At 47.8% G+C, this 16,405-nt stretch overlaps 1 long non-coding RNA gene across 1 annotated transcript in view; it reads right to left on the minus strand.

The window, feature by feature from the left end:
• LOC122174925 overlaps positions 1-16,405 on the minus strand; it is a 58,430-nt gene that overhangs the window by 11,352 nt on the left and 30,673 nt on the right. The window contains exon 4 of the long non-coding RNA XR_006177268.1: positions 11,916-12,059. This is a non-coding gene — a long non-coding RNA (uncharacterized LOC122174925). The remainder of the gene's footprint in view (positions 1-11,915; positions 12,060-16,405) is intronic.

The following is a 16,405-nucleotide window of genomic DNA, read 5'->3' on the forward strand; positions in this document are numbered from 1 at the left end:
AGGCATGCTTTGTGGGATGACTGCTCCTGCTCATGCCCTGCAAGCAGAACTAGGACTTGGACTACGATTTTCAAACTTTGGCAATCAGCTTGGATGAATCCCACCTCTGGGAAAGACAGGGCTTTCTCAAGGGATTTTAAGTCACTCCTAATTACTTCAAAGTGTGAAGGCTCCCGTGTCAGGGAAGGAAGCGAAGTTTCTTCATGATGATGGCAATAGGTATCACGAGGCACTTTAACTTCTTCAACGCAAACTGATGAAGAATCTTCCATGCCCTGCAACTTCTCATTCTCTATGATTTTTCAAAAATAATTGACAGAGGCTGAGAAGGTCAGTATATTCTCTCAGGGTCCACTCTACTGCAGTATGCTTGTGTAGATAGGTTTGATTTTTCCAAGTATTCCCCCATCAGCTCTTTGCTATCTGTGTTGACAAGGTCAGTGAAAAGACAGAACAACCAACCAAACAAAACAAAAACAACAAAAATAGAAAATTCAGTGTTTTTTACTTGCCTGCAGCATTTTAAAACCTGTGGATAGAAAGCAAGGCTTTCTTGTCACTTGGAATTCACACAGTGTTTGTGAAGTGAGACGTAAGTGCTTCCTATGGCCAAAGATGAGACAGCCTGCAAGAGGTGAGCCACTGAGCTGTTTCTTCAGGACCTGCTAACACATAGGCTGCTTCAGGCTGCTGGACATGCCTGCTGTTGGGACCACTCCTCTCCACTGACTTTGGCAGAACTATTTCGGCTAACACAAGGCTCGGAGCCGTTGCTGAGGCCAGCCGTGGTCCTACTGCTCAGCCCCAGTACAGACTGGAGCTGGTGTAACCAGAAGATAAGTGATTTATACCTACGGTGAGCTGGAACTACTACCAGCAGTCAGTACGGCTTGAACAGAGAGCGAATCAACCCAGAGAAACTTCTGCCGCTCTTGGTGTCCCCTTTTTTTTTCTTCCTTAAATTTGCAAAGCCTGTTCATGATCTCTGTTGGACTTTGCTGCTCCTCCCACAGCCCATGAGGCATCCTGCTGACTGCACTGTGGTGGGATCGGTGCCAGCAGGTCCTTGGGCAGGGCTGGGGCCAGGAGGACAAAGCAGCTAGTCCAGCATGCCTGGCTCCCAGCAACACCACAGGGCTCTTGTGCAATCTTCCTTGAAACAAGTTCAACTTGGCTGGGAGTGAAGCATTTGCGCATGGCCTGGAAGCTGGATCAAGTACTATAAACAAAAGGAAACAAAAAGAGGGAGAGCACAGTGTCCTGCTGCAAGGGGTTTGGCCAGAGGAGCAACATCTGACCCTGGCCAAGGCATGCTGAGCCACAAGTGCCCGGAAGATGAGGAGATGTGGCATGGGAGGAACTGGGGCTGGGACTTCTTCTGGGTATGGGAGCACAGGTGGAAGAGCTCAGGGCCCATCGTGGAGCATTCTGCACCAAAAAGCTGCAAGTGCAGGGATGCAGAGAATGGGAATTGGATGAGGAGGCAAGGAGAGACTCAGACACAGAAATGTATCCTCCAGTGCAAATTCAAGCTGGCTGGTGGGGAACAGGGGACCTCCTGCACCTTCATACAAGGTGCAGAGGAGGACACCGGGTGTGATCCAGCTGCAGGTTGCAGCTTCTGTGCAGCACAGGGGTTGTTCAGGCCATTTCTGTGAAAGAAAGGAAACTGCTGCCTGTTAGGTGCTCTCACATGTGAAACTTAGGCCTGCCCTGATATTCTGAATGCGCAAGAAGCCTTTGCATCCCCATCTCAGGCACGTGGGCACCAGATATTCTCTAAGTGCACTGGTGGTGTTGGTGAGGAGCAAGACTGAGCTCAACCAGGCCTGGCAGTTTGCCATCCTGAAGCTGCACAGAGAAGTTCCTACACCCAAACCTCTTGCCTGACTCTTTACAGGGACCATGGCCAAGGAAAAGACTCTCTGTGGCCAGGGTGTTTCTGTGCCTCAGCAGTCCTACTTGGCCAGGACAGCCCCTGTGGGCCCTTAGTAGTCAGCATTAAATAGAGCATCCTTCCAGCTGCACTCTCCTGTGCCAGCCACTGAGCTCAGGCTTGCTGGCTCAGAGCTGGAGAACCACAGAACTGTCATGAAGACACCACCACCTCTCCTTGGCTTGGTCAAACTGTCTGGACACATACTGGGCCTACGTGTCCCCACACTGGGAGGGCCTCTGCACCCAGAGGTGCTTTGGAGCCTGGGTGGCTGAGGGCAGCAGAGGGGACAGCAGGTCACCACAGCTGGGGTGTTGGGAGGCAGACCCACAGCTGGAGAAGGGCTGCCAGAGCCAAACAGGATGAGGTGCACTTCTGAACAGCAAAGTGCATTAGATAGTGTTGGAGTCTCCCAAAGGAAGCCCCATCACTTGAATCATTGGAAACCAGGCTGGACAAAATGCTGGATAACATCCAGGAGAGGATAACTCAACAACAAGGAGAGAGATGAATAAGATGAATACCTGGTCCTATTCCATCTCCATGAATATATCTAATGCGCTCATGGGTTGTTTTTTTTTTTTTTTCTGTGACTTTCCTGTGCCATCACTGCATCTCAGCACAGAGCCCAGAAGGGAGCATGCTGCCATCCCCTTTGGCACAGGAGCAGGGAGCAAAGCTCTGCTTTGCCCCATTTTCCCAGGAAAACCGAGTGCCCCAGGAATTCATTTCCCAGGAAAGCACCCCTCCAGCTTGCCCCCTGCCCAGGGCTCCTGCAAGCACCCCATCCTGGGAGGCTCAAAGGGCAGTTCCCATCCTGGGAAAACCACTCACAGCATCTCTCCTGACAGTTGATTCTGTAATTATTTGGTTGCAATTAATTGCTAATTAATTGCTGAGTTCTGTTATTTGCAGGTGGGCAGGGGGGCCAAGGCTGCTGGCAGACAGCGTGCCGCCTGATAGAAACATGCACCTCCACATGGGGAAGGGAGCTACCGAACAATGTAGGCCATTGCCTGGTTAACCGTTAACATCTCATAAAATCCCAGGTCCCTGCACAACAGGCAGAGTCATCCCAGGGCTGTTAGAAAATCCTATTTCTCGCCAGTTATGAAACAGAGGTTTTGAAGTGCTGCCAACTTCGATGTGGAGCTCTGGGAGTGGAACACTTGCTGTACTGCAAGCCTCTTACATAAAGCTTTTCTAGCAGCCCCTGCTTGTCATGCAGTGTGTCCTTCTGTCCATCCATGCACCAGAAAGCCTGAATGACCCAACGCAGAGCCAGAGCAGCCATCTGTCCCTGTGCCCCCACAGCTCTTCAAGGCCAAAAGCAGAAGTAGGCAAAGGCTGCATGCACCAGCATGGCTGCCAGCAGCTGGGTCCACCCCAAGAGCCAGCAGGCACACCTATGTGCCTGGTTCCCAGAGCAGGAGCTTTCCACCACTGACTCATCCCTTGTGTAGTGCACACTATTCTTGCCAGGCCGCTTCCAGGGCTTGCTTGGGTGCAGTGATAAGAGGAAACGCACATCGCATCCTGCAGTCCACGCCAAGGGAAACAGGAGCACTGCAGCTGAGGAAGCAAGCCCTGGGGAGAGGGGACGTGGTGGGAGGTGGGCCACGGTGAGAGGCAGTGGGAAGGGTGGGAAGGATGGGTCGGCTGTTGCCCAAATTCCCCAAAGGTGGCACTCCTGGGGCTCCCACAGTGCTGGGGAGTAGAGCACTGCTGTGCTGTTCAGCTGGCAAAGAGACACAGTGAAGAGAGGAAAATGCCCCACAGATGTCTAGAAGCTAAAAAAAACCCAACAACTAGACTATGAGAGATGAAATGCATTCTCTCCCTGTCATGGCCAGCAGCAACTAACAGCTCTCCTAAGCCCAGCGGTTTGCCAGCAGAGCTGCAAGCAGGGCAGGCACCACCTTGCAGAGCTCAGGGCCCCAAAGTGGGCAGGGTGGGGGTCCTGGCACCCCTCAGCCCCAGGTCGCTTTGAGGTGCCGGGGTTGTTGCCTGCTCCCGGGCCCTTTAAATGGGTGCCCGTGCCAAGGCGATTTCTCGGTGGAGTTTCATAAGGAAGCACATGACGAGGGCAGTTGGAAACCACAGCTCTGCAAGCGCTGATTACAGCCTACTGAGGAAAATGAGATTTTTATCTTGCAGGAATTCAATTATGAAAAAAAAAAAAAAAAAATACAGCGCATCTGGCTTCATGTGCTTGAGCTCGCTGCACTTTGAGGGTTTTCATTTAACATTACCTAAAACATTGTGCTCTATGGCGTGTGTGCATTTTTCTTTTTTCCTGTTAAAAAAAAATATAATACAACAACAACAACAACAAAAAACCCAACAAAGTCACCCTGCTGGCAGCTGAATGCAGCAGGGATGATGTCATTGGAACAGTTGGAGGAGAAAAGAGAAAAACAAGTCTGTGTGTGCTAATCCTGTTTGCTGCCCTGAAGGGGATGGAAGGCGGCCAAGGCGAGGAGTTCTGGGAAGCCATATAGGGGTGCCAAGCCCGCGCCGCCGCCAGCGCAGGGAACTGACATCTTTGTTCTCTGCAGCTGGGCAGCCCGCCAGCGGCCTCATTTCGGCGCTGCGGCATGATTACACTGGACATCTGCCAGCTGAGCGCTCTGAGCCCCTTTTCTTCCCCGCGAGCTTTTTTTGCCAAACAGCCAGCAGTTGCCATGGCAGTGGAAAGTAAAGCGAAAAATACTAGCACGTACATATAGATAGAGGGGAAGATAAAACAACAACAACAAAGCAGAGGCACGCCTTGCTCCAGATGTGCCACATGCGCAGATATAAAAAGCAAGCAAAGCTATTAGTCAAAGAGCCGGAGACAGAGAGGAAAGGGCAGTAAGAGCCGAGAGGTGAAGTGAGGATAAGGCAAGGGGCACTGCGGGCACGGCACCAGCACAGCTATGGGCAGCGGTGGGCAGCCAGGGCTCTCCTTCTGCACTGAGGGAAGCAGACTTTAAAAGAGAGCAACATGGTGGCACTTTCACTATTGCCTGCCTGCTCTGCTCTCTTTTATGTTGTGTGTGTTGAAAAAAAAAAAACAAAACAGCAGCTGTTTTGAAGATGAGAAAGGGGTTATTTATAAGCTCTGCATAGCGGAGGGAAGCGGCAGCTGAGATCTGGTTGCTCTACGAGGTGGAAAATCCTGTTTCAGCCCCTGGCCCAGGCCAAGCCGTGCTATTTCAAGCTGTGCCCCAAACGGTTAACGAGCAACCACCCAGCAGTCCCATGTCTATAATGAGTATTTCATTTAAATAGGCGAGTGCTGCCAGGTCCCGATGGGCAGATTTACACACAGAACAGGAGAGGTGTGGTCCCAGCTCGCTTTCTTTTTCCACCAAGGGAGGCACAGGGTAGTTTCATTTTACAAGGCAGCTATGTACAAAAAGTTCACTGCCCAGAGTTCAGCTGACTATTTATAACAGGATTTCTTCTCCCTGTAACCGCCCTGAAGGGCCAATGGCAGCAGTGCCTGCAGCCAGCCCAAGGAAGCAGACAGGGCCACGGGCACCCACCCTGTCCCATCCTGTTGCATCGTCCTCTCCCAGTGCAACTTTTGGCAGCTCCATGGATGGCTCAGCCACATGGACATGATGAGCCTGGAAGCCACAGGGATGGGGCTCTCACCTGCCTCCTTGCTGCCTTCCTACATAGCTACTCGACTACAGTTCACTTGAGTTTCCCATTTGTAAAAATGAGGATGATTTTCCCTACTTATCTCAGAGATGGGCTAAGCATCTTAAATCATTAATGACTGCAAAGTGCTTTAATTTCCTCAGATGGAAGCTCTTACTGATGTGCAAAGTATTATTAGGATTATTATTCCTAATAAACAGGAAAGGCAGAGCGGTCGTATTTCTTGCTAGGGCTTCAGCCTAGAGCACAGAGCCTATTCTGGTTTCTGATGGGACTAGAGTTGAGGCCTAATACCCAGCAGTTCAGAAGGATGTCCCCAGTTTTGCAGAGAAACTGAGGCTCAGAGTAAGTCACAGACTTCTTCAGACATTTTGCTGAGCTAAGACAAAGTTTAGTTTAGTGGATATGGTGGTAACGTGTTGACAGTTTGACTAGATGATCTCAGAGGTCTTTTCTAACTTTAATGATCCCACGATTCTAAGAAAAGACTTATCTCTCAACAGCACCCCTGCAGAGTGATGCACCCCCAGGGCCAGAGCCAGCCTGCACCAGCCTGGAACAGCCAGGCATCAGTCACACAGAAAATCATGCAGGGCAAGTTGTTGGTGACTTTTCTGAGGTTACAGCACAAGCTGCAGGTGCTACAGCAGCCACCCACTCCTTGGTGCTCTGACCAGGTATGTGGAATGCTGCAGGAACTCACCTGACCTCTCACTGCTTCTCAGCCCCTACCTAACTGGTAATGCTGGGCTGTGTGTTGTTTGGTGACAAGTGGATTGTAACCTACCAAAAGCTTTGCCAGCACATTTTAATATATTAGAACCTGGCTGTAAAATAAGAAATTTCAGGGAGGGGGATTAATGTTACTCAGTTCTGTCCAAGTTAATAAAATATGGTCTGAGTTACTGCCAGGCTACTTAATTCATTTTTATTCAAAGTGGCTGGGCAATTTCACTGAGGTTGGCTCAGTGGGAAGCAGAGTCAGCTCTGGCTTTGTCAGCTTCTGTGTGTCACCTTCCCAGCTGGCAACAACGGTTATGTCCCCAGGGGGCCCTGAGAGCAATCAGAGGGGTGCCCCCTCCAGCAAAGCAGCATGGACTGGGGACAAGGAATGGCACTGCATGGAGCAGAAGGGGGACTGGGCTGGGGCATGTGCTGCTATGGATGGCACCAGAGGAGGTCTGCCTGTGGTTGCCATTCCTTCATACCAGACTAGGATGGCAGGGTTGCCACCAGCTCTTCTCCTACACCTTCACATTTTGCCATCTCACACCACAGCTTCAAGCAGAAGGGACAGTTGCCATGATGCAGCCATGCCTATGACAGTTCCCCATATCCTCATATCCTTCCAGCTGATTATTTCCCGCCTTCTCTCTAGACCCACTTTGATGCCTTTGCTATCTGCATGACAGCACTGAAGACTCACAGGCACTGTGCTGGCTGGCACCAGAACCAGCACGCAGGGGACTGCTGCCTGCACTGTGAATCACCAGAAGGCTCCGGAGCTTTAAATGGGAAGCAGAACACGCTGCTGTCTAGATAGACAAATGAAACTTCAACCAGCTCTCTAGCTTAGGAAACAAGCTCTGAATCACTCTGAGGGCAAGGTGCCAGGAGTGGCTCCGCTCTAATCCTGGCTCCACTGTTTGCTCGCTGTGTGGCCTTCAGAAAAGCTCCTAGGAGTAAACACTGCTCCTTCCTCCTCCTTCCTGCCAGCATCCCCTCTGTTCCCGCATCCTCATGCCCCGGCTCAGAGCAGCACCCCACTGCTGGCCATGCACTTAGGGGTGGAGGAGGGAAATGCTCCCCTCAGTCTGTCACAGCACGCTCAACAGCCAAACAGGGTTCTTCTGCTTTCTGTTTCTCTCCCTTTTCCCGGGCCTCCCATGGACAGTGCTTCGGGTGAGCAAAATCACCAGAGCTGCTGAGTGTGGAGGCTGGCTACTGCCAAATGGGGTTGCACTTAACATCTTCTGGGCTCAGACATGAAGGTCCTGGTGCTGCATTCATAAAAGCCCAGCGTCCTAGATAAACAGAGCGCATCGATATTTATTTTAAGAAGCTTGGAATCGAGACTTAATACTGGAGAAAGGGCTATTCTTACGCTGTGTTAAAAGAACTTGTTCTAATACAATATTTCCTAACTTCAGACATGGTAGCCTAGTAAGCTCCATTACCACGGTAATACTATATAAAAATGATCCTTTATTATAAATCATACCGTACACCAAAAAGGATATAAATAGAGCCCCAATGCGGCATTGGCATGCCTCATATTTCTCTTGGTTCACATTAAATGAGCCACTAAATTACAGTGTCCTTCTTTGTAATATCATCCTCCAAAGCCAAGCATTTTGTGCATTACGCAGGGCTGTTCTAACAAGAGAAATTAGTATGGCTGGTTTAATTCAGCCAGGCTTGCCATGCGTGTTATAGGAGAGGGTGCTAAAACAGGCCAAAATGAGCAATTTCATTGTCCTTTCAAAAACCCCTCACTCGGAACGTGCAGCAAGAGCGGGAGCATGCTCAGGGCTGACAGACAGATCGCTCCTGAGGGGTTGGGGCCTGGCACCCCAAGCCCCAGCAGCAGAGAGGTGAGGGTAGAGGCAAGGATTTGGGTTGCAGCTTTCCCTGGGTCTCGCCTACTGAAACGGGGAGAGATCTGCCCCACAGGATCAGTGCCTGCTCTGCGATGGACAGTGCTACAAAAATGCAAACGCAGATTTTCTGTACAGCAAAACGTAAATACAGCACTCATACCAGGGGATCAAGCCTGAGACCTGTCTCTATCAGAGCTATCTAACCGCACTAGAGAAGAAAACCTTTCCACAGTCCTAGTAGCTGTACATGCCTTCAGGGACACTTAAAGTAATTCAGGTCAAAAATGTAGGTTGTTTTATTTAGCAGACAAAGCAGTAGGGAAAGGAAGGAGAGGGAAGGAGGAAACAGGCTGTTGCAAAAATACACTCCTCACAAAGGGCTTTTCAGGATTTCCCCCCAGATTTAGGCGATGTTTCCCTGCAGGCTCACAAGGCCCAAGCTCTGCTGTAGGGGCTGGGCTGCTGCCGCAGGGCTGGGCCACACTTAGGCAGCCATTTTAGAGCGGTTCCCTCGGAGAGGCTACCTCTCCTCCTGGCTGCAGCCCAGAGTGCACAGCAGGCTGGGGAGAGCAGGCCCAGCACAAAACTACCCAAGCATGGTCTTTCTGCAGAGTATACAGAGCTGGAGCAGTTCCAGGAGATTTCATAGCAAATTGTCTGCCACAAGGAGATGCATTCCCTTATGCATGTGGAGAGGCTGCAGGCTCTGCTTCCTGTGAGCAGGGCTTGCAAAGCAAACCACACCATGAACCATCAACTAAAGGTTTCTATTACCTACAGTATGCTCCATGATGGTGTGAGATACTGTGAAAATGGCAAGCAGCCTTGTGGAAGTGAAATACAACCTCTACAGTGCAACTCTTGGCACCGTACCCCCTCAGAAAAATCCTCAAGCAAATGAGAGTTGTGCAAGCTATGAAACACCCAGCTGAGTTGAGAATGCGTTGACCCTTTGGCAGGGGGAGCAGAGCTCGCTAGCAAGGAGGCAGGAAGGCACACAGGAGGCCACAGGCTCCCCCTCTCTGCCTACACTGAGGCTGACAAGGAGCTATGGAAGATCAGCAAAGAAGGGACAAAGTGAGAGGACAGCCTCTGCAAGGGAGAAGATACCTTGCTTTTGTTTCTCCTTCCTTGCAGTCCCAAAGCTGCTTTGCACCATCCTACTACCCTTGAAAATTCCTGAACTTGAGAACATCTCACGCACCTGTCATGCTTCTTCCTTCACTTGGCCCCCATGCTCATACAGTTCCATGCCATCAGAGAGCCACTAATTTTGAGGCATGGATTGATTGACTGACTGACTGATCTTGCACAAGAGATACACCAGCAAGTACTCCTGAACTTGTAACCAGTTAAAACAGGGAATTCTGAAACCTGACATATGCAGTGATTCCCTGAGCGGAGCAGGCCATGACCTGCCTGGTGTGGACTGGAAAGCCAGCTTCCATAGAGACTGGAGAATATCAGCTAGCCCATGACAGTGATGAAGAGCCACAAAGGGAAAATGGGTGGTGTTTGGATCTTGTAATTCAATACAAGACCAACTCTGTCATTTAAGAAACATTTACTAAAAAAGAAAGGAAAAAAAAAAAAAAGAAGAAAGGAGGATGACATTCCATTTGTCACAAGAAGACAGTGATGTACTTCAGGATCCCTGGTCAGAGATTAAAATAAAGGACACTACTAGTTAAGGTGGGGGTGTGCTAGCATCTTTTACCAGCCTGATTTTCATCTGTTTTTAAAAATCTGCATGCAAAAATGGGAAGCTAGCTACAGCACTGGTAAAGGCAGTCTGGTCTCAGCATGGAGTTCTGGGTCAGATTTGAAGTAAATCAAATTTAACGCCTTAAAAATAGCAGTATTCACTAAAGCCCAAGAAGTGTCAGTAATTTTTTTTTTCTTTGCAACCAGAAAGACAAACAGAAGAGAGAAGGAACAGGAGACAGACTAAAACAGCTTTAATTTTAGGACTCTTCTCATCAAGATGCAATATGTGACACCAAAAATTAGTCCAATTAAAGATGTTTATAACCTAAAGTTGCTTAATTAGCACCTCTAGAAGTTTCCCAATGTTTTCCCCACCAACTTCCCCACTCCTGATGAGCGCAGTCTGAGCTGCCACAGAGGAGGAGAAAGGTGGCAGGGCTTGGTTAGAGGTGTTCTGGTTATACTCTCTGGCTGTATCTGGATCTCAGTCTGATGGGAATCTACCATCTTCCTAGCAAACCGCTATTGATGGAGGGGCTTAAAGTGCTTCCAGAATGAAACAGTGGCTGAACAAAGGAAGCAAAGCTAACAACAGGGAGAATGCAGTGGGTTTTTGCTGCTGGCACCTTTCTGCAGGTGCAACACCCCATCCCATGGGGCTGCAGCAAGTGGGCCCCCACTGCACATGCACTAGCTAGAGGACTGCCCACACACAGCCCCCACAAGCAATGAGACAAGAATGAGATCCAACATGCTTTGTCACTCCAGGCTAAGAGGCACTTCCAAGCAGCCAGGGGCTTTCCCCTGGACCTGCTACTGACCTGGCTTTCTCCTTTACGCAGTTTTTCACCAGCATCATGGCACTGCTCACAAGGTGAGTATTGCTGCAGGCTGTTCAACCTGCAGGCAGCACCCATGTCATCCCGGTCCTGGGTTTCCCCCATGTACAGATAGATGAAGAAGACACAAAAGCACTCCTTACCACTCTCCCCCTCCCATCTATTTTACAGCACTTACAATTTTACAGACTTAGATACGGCTCATTGGGACTGTGTATACTGCTTCGTGAAACTCAAACCCAAAATGATGCCTTCCTCAGCAGCTACCTGTGCCAGCACGAGACGCTCGATTTACACCGGCTGGGGATTGCCAGAGGAGGAGCCCCGCTGAGATCGGTTCCCAGGCTCTGTGCTTCTGTTGCCATGGGAATATATTCATTGCTTTCAGAGTAGTTTGGGGAGTACAGAATTCAGGAAAAACAACACAAAGAACAACACTCTGATCTTCCAACGACACCAGTTTTAAAGATGTAGAATGAGAATACCTCATCTGCCTGATGGAATGTCCATCTAAAATAGGATGAAGAGTTTGTAAAAAAATAATTAAATGGAATGGCCCTGCTAGATCAAATGAAAGGCTCACTTATCACTCTCTTTCTAATATCTTTTGTCTTATATGGATTGCTTCATGCACATGGGATTTCTGAGTTGTGTTCTGAAGTCTTAAAAGTCATAAATAATGATCTACTCATTCATTACCTCTCTGTTTACAGGCTATGCTATATCTACACAAGTTATGGTGCCAGACCATTAGACATCAAAGGCTCCACAGTGCAGGCATCCTACAAAGGAGAAGTCAGCACGATTTTTCCAGGAGCTCACTTCACTATTCCAACAATAATAATGACTTGTACTTGGTGCCTTTGATCCAGATTGCCAAAGCACTTTGTTCTCTGATTGAGAAATTACACATAAAATAGGATTCAATTTGCCCATCATTGGCACAGGCTGGGAGAGTCAGCCTCTAATAATATTTAGCAGCATAAAAAAATCCAACAGTTTCTCTACATTAAATCAAAGAGATAATGCAAAGTTCAGGGAATCAAATGTATGATCGCCTAATAGTAGCTAATGGTGCTAACAACCATTGGTGAAAAGTGATGTAAGATGTTAAATAACACTGAGTGTCCAGGACATCACAGGGAGTCACAAGAAGTGGCAGAGAGCATCAGTACTCACCTTGGAAAAGCATGCATTCACCTGAGCATGGATCATCCCCGTTTGATACGCAGTGACCTCCAGCATAGTTCCACCAGGGACATGCCAGTAGGACAGTGCCAGCGAGACTTTGGCCCTGGTGGCTGGAAGTCCTCCGAGTTGCCTCTACAAGCAGGAGACAAGGGAATGTAGAAGAAAGAATTAAAACTAAGCTGACGAGGAGGAACCAAAGATCAATAAAACAAAATGGATCTAAATAAAGTAATTACAGCACAATAAATAGGACTGCAGGTCTTTTTGATTACTGCTGAGCCTTCAGATCTCCTGGAATTTCACATCTCACCTTGGAAATCACAGCTGTGGCGATACTGATTGAAGAGAATGAAAGGTTACAGTGGCTTCTGACAACCAAGCCCAGGACTGTCATGTAACCTCACAGCTTTATATTTCCTCTGCATTAATCCTCACCAGTTAGTAACTAATTAGCATAAACCGGACTCAGGGCAAGGATATTAAATAAGAAAACTTGAGAGAAAAGAAATGAGTTGGTTCTCAGTGGAGAGGCAGCCTCACGTCCTCAAGAAGTCACAGGGCAGAGACTAAAGACTTTGGCCTTCCTGATAATCACATTACGACAAAGACAGTTCCTTTGGAGGGCCCCTTTGAAATATAAATTAACTTAATCTTTATGATCTTGACAAATAAGCGATAGTAGAGTGTTTTGACTGTGACACAGACATAGAGGGTAGAGGCTATATCTACGTCAGCAAACAGAGAAGCATAAGAGCAACACTGGTCAGCTTGCAGTAAGTTTTACTTGCAGGTGGCTCCCGCTCAGAGCCACAGCCTGAGCATCCACCACTAGTTGGAGAACCTTAGGTTCTCGTGGGGATCTTCTCTGCCAGTACAGTGCCCCCAAGGGGAGACCAGTTTGCCACACCCTGCACCTCATCAAACTGCAATTATCTGGCGCCACCAGGACAGCTGTTTTTCTCATCCAAATGAAAATGCTAGTGAGAGGCACCTTATCTGTACAGGCCCCCCATCCCTTTCACAGCAGCTGATAACTAAACCTGCTCTGCCTTCCCAGCCCCAGCTTCACTCCCCTCCCTCCCTTAAACCATGCTCATGCACTGGCTGTTTGCAAGGTTTAGTGGGCAACGAAGGAGCAGAGCAGTAGTTTCTAGGATTTGCACAGGAGAGCAAATATCCAAAGACAGAATAACTGTGGCAAGTGAAGCAAAGTCTACCTCAGCTGTACCTTACTGAGGATGTGGTCACTGGTTCTAGACCAATGCAAACCTCCACCGCACACACACACCAAGCAAGAGCTGTGCCCTGTAACAGCAGGGTTTTCCTCAAGTATTTGGCCTTAAGCCTCTGTAAATAACATCATTGCAAACAGCAGCTATACTTTGGGTATAAACTAATCAAGCTGCACTGAAAAAAACATTTTGCTGCGAGATTTGAGAGATCACCAGTCTGCAGGCCAAACGGTAGCTCCTATTTCACTGTATGCTGTTGTTCTCTTCTGGAGTGATAACTTCAAGATGAGACAAATATTATTGTCAATCCTTTTGACTTTCACTTCTGATGATCTTAGCATTCAGTCAATGCACTTATCCCACAAATCCACACCACCTCCCAAAGAGCCAAGAGTGCTTGTTGTCCCCTTCCCAGCTGCCAAAACTCCCCAGCTGCCTCCCAATTACTCCTGTAATGTGATTCTGTGTCCAACACACAGTCCTGCAGCACACTAAAAAACGTAAGGACATAACATAAAGAACTATCAAATTAAGGAGCACAAGGGGTGCTGAAGCAACTACATTGCTAATTTTCCTGTTTACACTGATTCACTGATTACAGCTATTTTTGATCCCAAACTGCTATACAATAAAATGCTACGCTTGAAAACAGCTGAATGTCAGAAATTCATTGTTTAAGGTCAGCAGAGACCATTACAATCCTCAAGTGTAACCTATTGCATAAGGGATTCAGGGAACCTTGCCAGTCATTTCTGAAACAGACCCAGGACTTCCCTATGAGCTGCCATGCATCTGTTAGAAAGCCACGTCTTCTTGGCTGCAAGACTGAAAGGTCTGGAGGGTGCTAGAAAAGCCATTTCTCTGGTTAGCTATTCTCCTACAAGAGGTGCAACTTTTTCTGGTCTGCACATCTTTCTGTACTTCTAGCCACTGAATTGCTCAATGTGTTTTTCTCTAAATTGAAGTCCCCAGTTAGAAATCTCTGTCCTGCCACAGCTCTTCTTTGTTGATATCAAGCAACCTTATAATTTCTAAATTACATAAAATACATCAGTCCACTCAAATCTCTCAGCATAGGAAGGGCTTTGCAGACTTCCCACAGTCTTGTATTTCCCCTGTGAATGCTTTTGTTTAGCCCAGCTTTCCTTGGAAATTGGGCATCTGCGCATAAAGCCCAGCTCTTCCTCAAAGATCATCAGACTACCAGAATAGAAAGTCAGCATCCTCAATGCAGGATTGCCTTTGATAATGGTGTGCTCTTGGTATAAACAGAGGAGACAATGCTTTAATTACTTTGTCCTAGCACTTCATTCAGGTTGACCAGGGTAGCTGGGCAAATGGAGAAAGCCACCTGGAAGGGAGATGAAAGAAGGCAGTGCATATGTGTGGTTAGCAGCTCATGTTGCCTCCAGCTGTTACAAATGGGCACAGGATGAGCCTTACGCTCTTTCCTTCTTTTCTTTCTATCAGCACACAAATGTGCCTGCCTGGTTGGAAGACTCTCCTGCCAGTTGCTCAGAATATTTCTCTCTTCCACTTGACTGCACAAAGGCAGGCCATCACCATGCAGCTCCTGAAACATCCTGTAACGTTGCAGAAGCAGGGTCTTCTATGCCTATTTGTGGCAAATCCAGCTCTGGTGCCATACACAGTATTGAGGGGTAATGGCAAGAAGATGCTAATTAACAGAAGAATAAAAAGCCAAAGCACACTCTGGAGGCTGAATGTCCGACTGGCTAGGCGACAAGGAGAAAGGTTTCTGGCTGCCAGACCTGTTCCACCCATCCCTACTTGTAATGCTGACTGATCTCCACCTGTCTTTTATTGAACCCAAAATTGCAGAAGGACCCCATGGTTAAAATGGGAAATTTGAGTTTCTTCTCTCTAAGTCCTACAGCCCAACATGAAGCATCAGGTATGGTATTGCTGACTCAGCCTTTCTGGGTTGCACTCATTCTGCAATGGGACTATTATCATCAGAGCAGGCTGAGAGATTCTGTTTTCATAGCTTTTTAACTTTTTCCTTCCCAAAACAGTGTTTTTCTTTATTTTGGCCCCGTGAGTGTTTTGAAGAGAGGATTGACATGGATTTGTTAAAGCATTTTTCTCCCATAATCCCATTAAGTCAGTCTCTAATTCTTTCCAGGGGTCCCTTCTGAAGAGCTATTTCCTCTTGGATTCATTTACTTTCTGTGGATTGGGGGAATTAATGAGGCAGATTCCGCTCTCATTTTCATCACTGTAAGCCCAAAACAACTTTAGCAGTTTTCTGGAACAGATTCACATTTTACTGGTGTAAATGAGGTCAGAATTTGGCTTGTGGCACTCAATTCTGCTAAGAGACAAAGAGAAAACAAGAAGTATACACAGGTTGGGAAAGTCTATTTGGAAATGGGCGAAGCCCGCAATTTCATTGAAAGTCTTGTTTTCTACACTTTCCCATTAAGAGGATTTGCTGAGCACCATGGATACTCCCACGTAACCCAGCACACTGGTAAGAGAGATCTCAGGGAAACAAGTTCCGGGACAAATGCTTTCAAGAGTGCTTTCAAGAGTGCTGAGATTTTCTGCAGAAAAAAAAAAACAACAACACAGTGGCAAAAACATGAAGTTGTGCCAGTGCAAAGGAAGGTTAAGAAACAGTGCAAGGTCAGCTTGCCAAGTCATTAAATCTGCAGTGGCCTCACAGACAAGAAGGAAGCCAACAGAAAACTGAGATGTGCAAATGACTAAGGATGGGCACAAATGTTTAGCACATACAAGTAGAGATAAAGTTGAGAAAGGCATGCAAAGGATGCATAACTAGAACAGAAAGGGAAGATGAGCAGAATATTCCAGCTCTAAAGCAGTAGTCAAAGGAGAGGTAAGGAAAGTATTGCTTTGGCATCACTGTAGAGGAGCTCTGAGAAGGGGCTGGCCTAGGAGAGGCCGTCGTGAGCCACAGGGCTCCTTACAGAGCAGCTCCCTGTCTGGCTGCAGAAAGGGGAAATGAGGAGCAAGGCAGTTATTATGGCCAGTCAGCTCAATTTTGGTTCCTGGAAAAGCACTGGAACAAATAATTAAGCTAACTAATCATCAGCACCTAGGAAACAACAAAGAGAAGAGGAACAGCCAGTGCTGATTTGCCAGGAGCAAATCATATCAAATTGACCTAATTTCATCGTGCAGCAGGGCTTGCAGATAGAGGCAAAGCAGAAGTCTTACATCTTGACTTTGGTTGGAGCTTTGGTACTGCCTCACCTCATG

Source organism: Lagopus leucura, unplaced genomic scaffold (assembly GCF_019238085.1).
Source record: "Lagopus leucura isolate 7727_CA_CO unplaced genomic scaffold, USGS_WTPT01 Super-Scaffold_73, whole genome shotgun sequence".
Taxonomy (NCBI): Eukaryota; Metazoa; Chordata; class Aves; order Galliformes; family Phasianidae; genus Lagopus; species Lagopus leucura.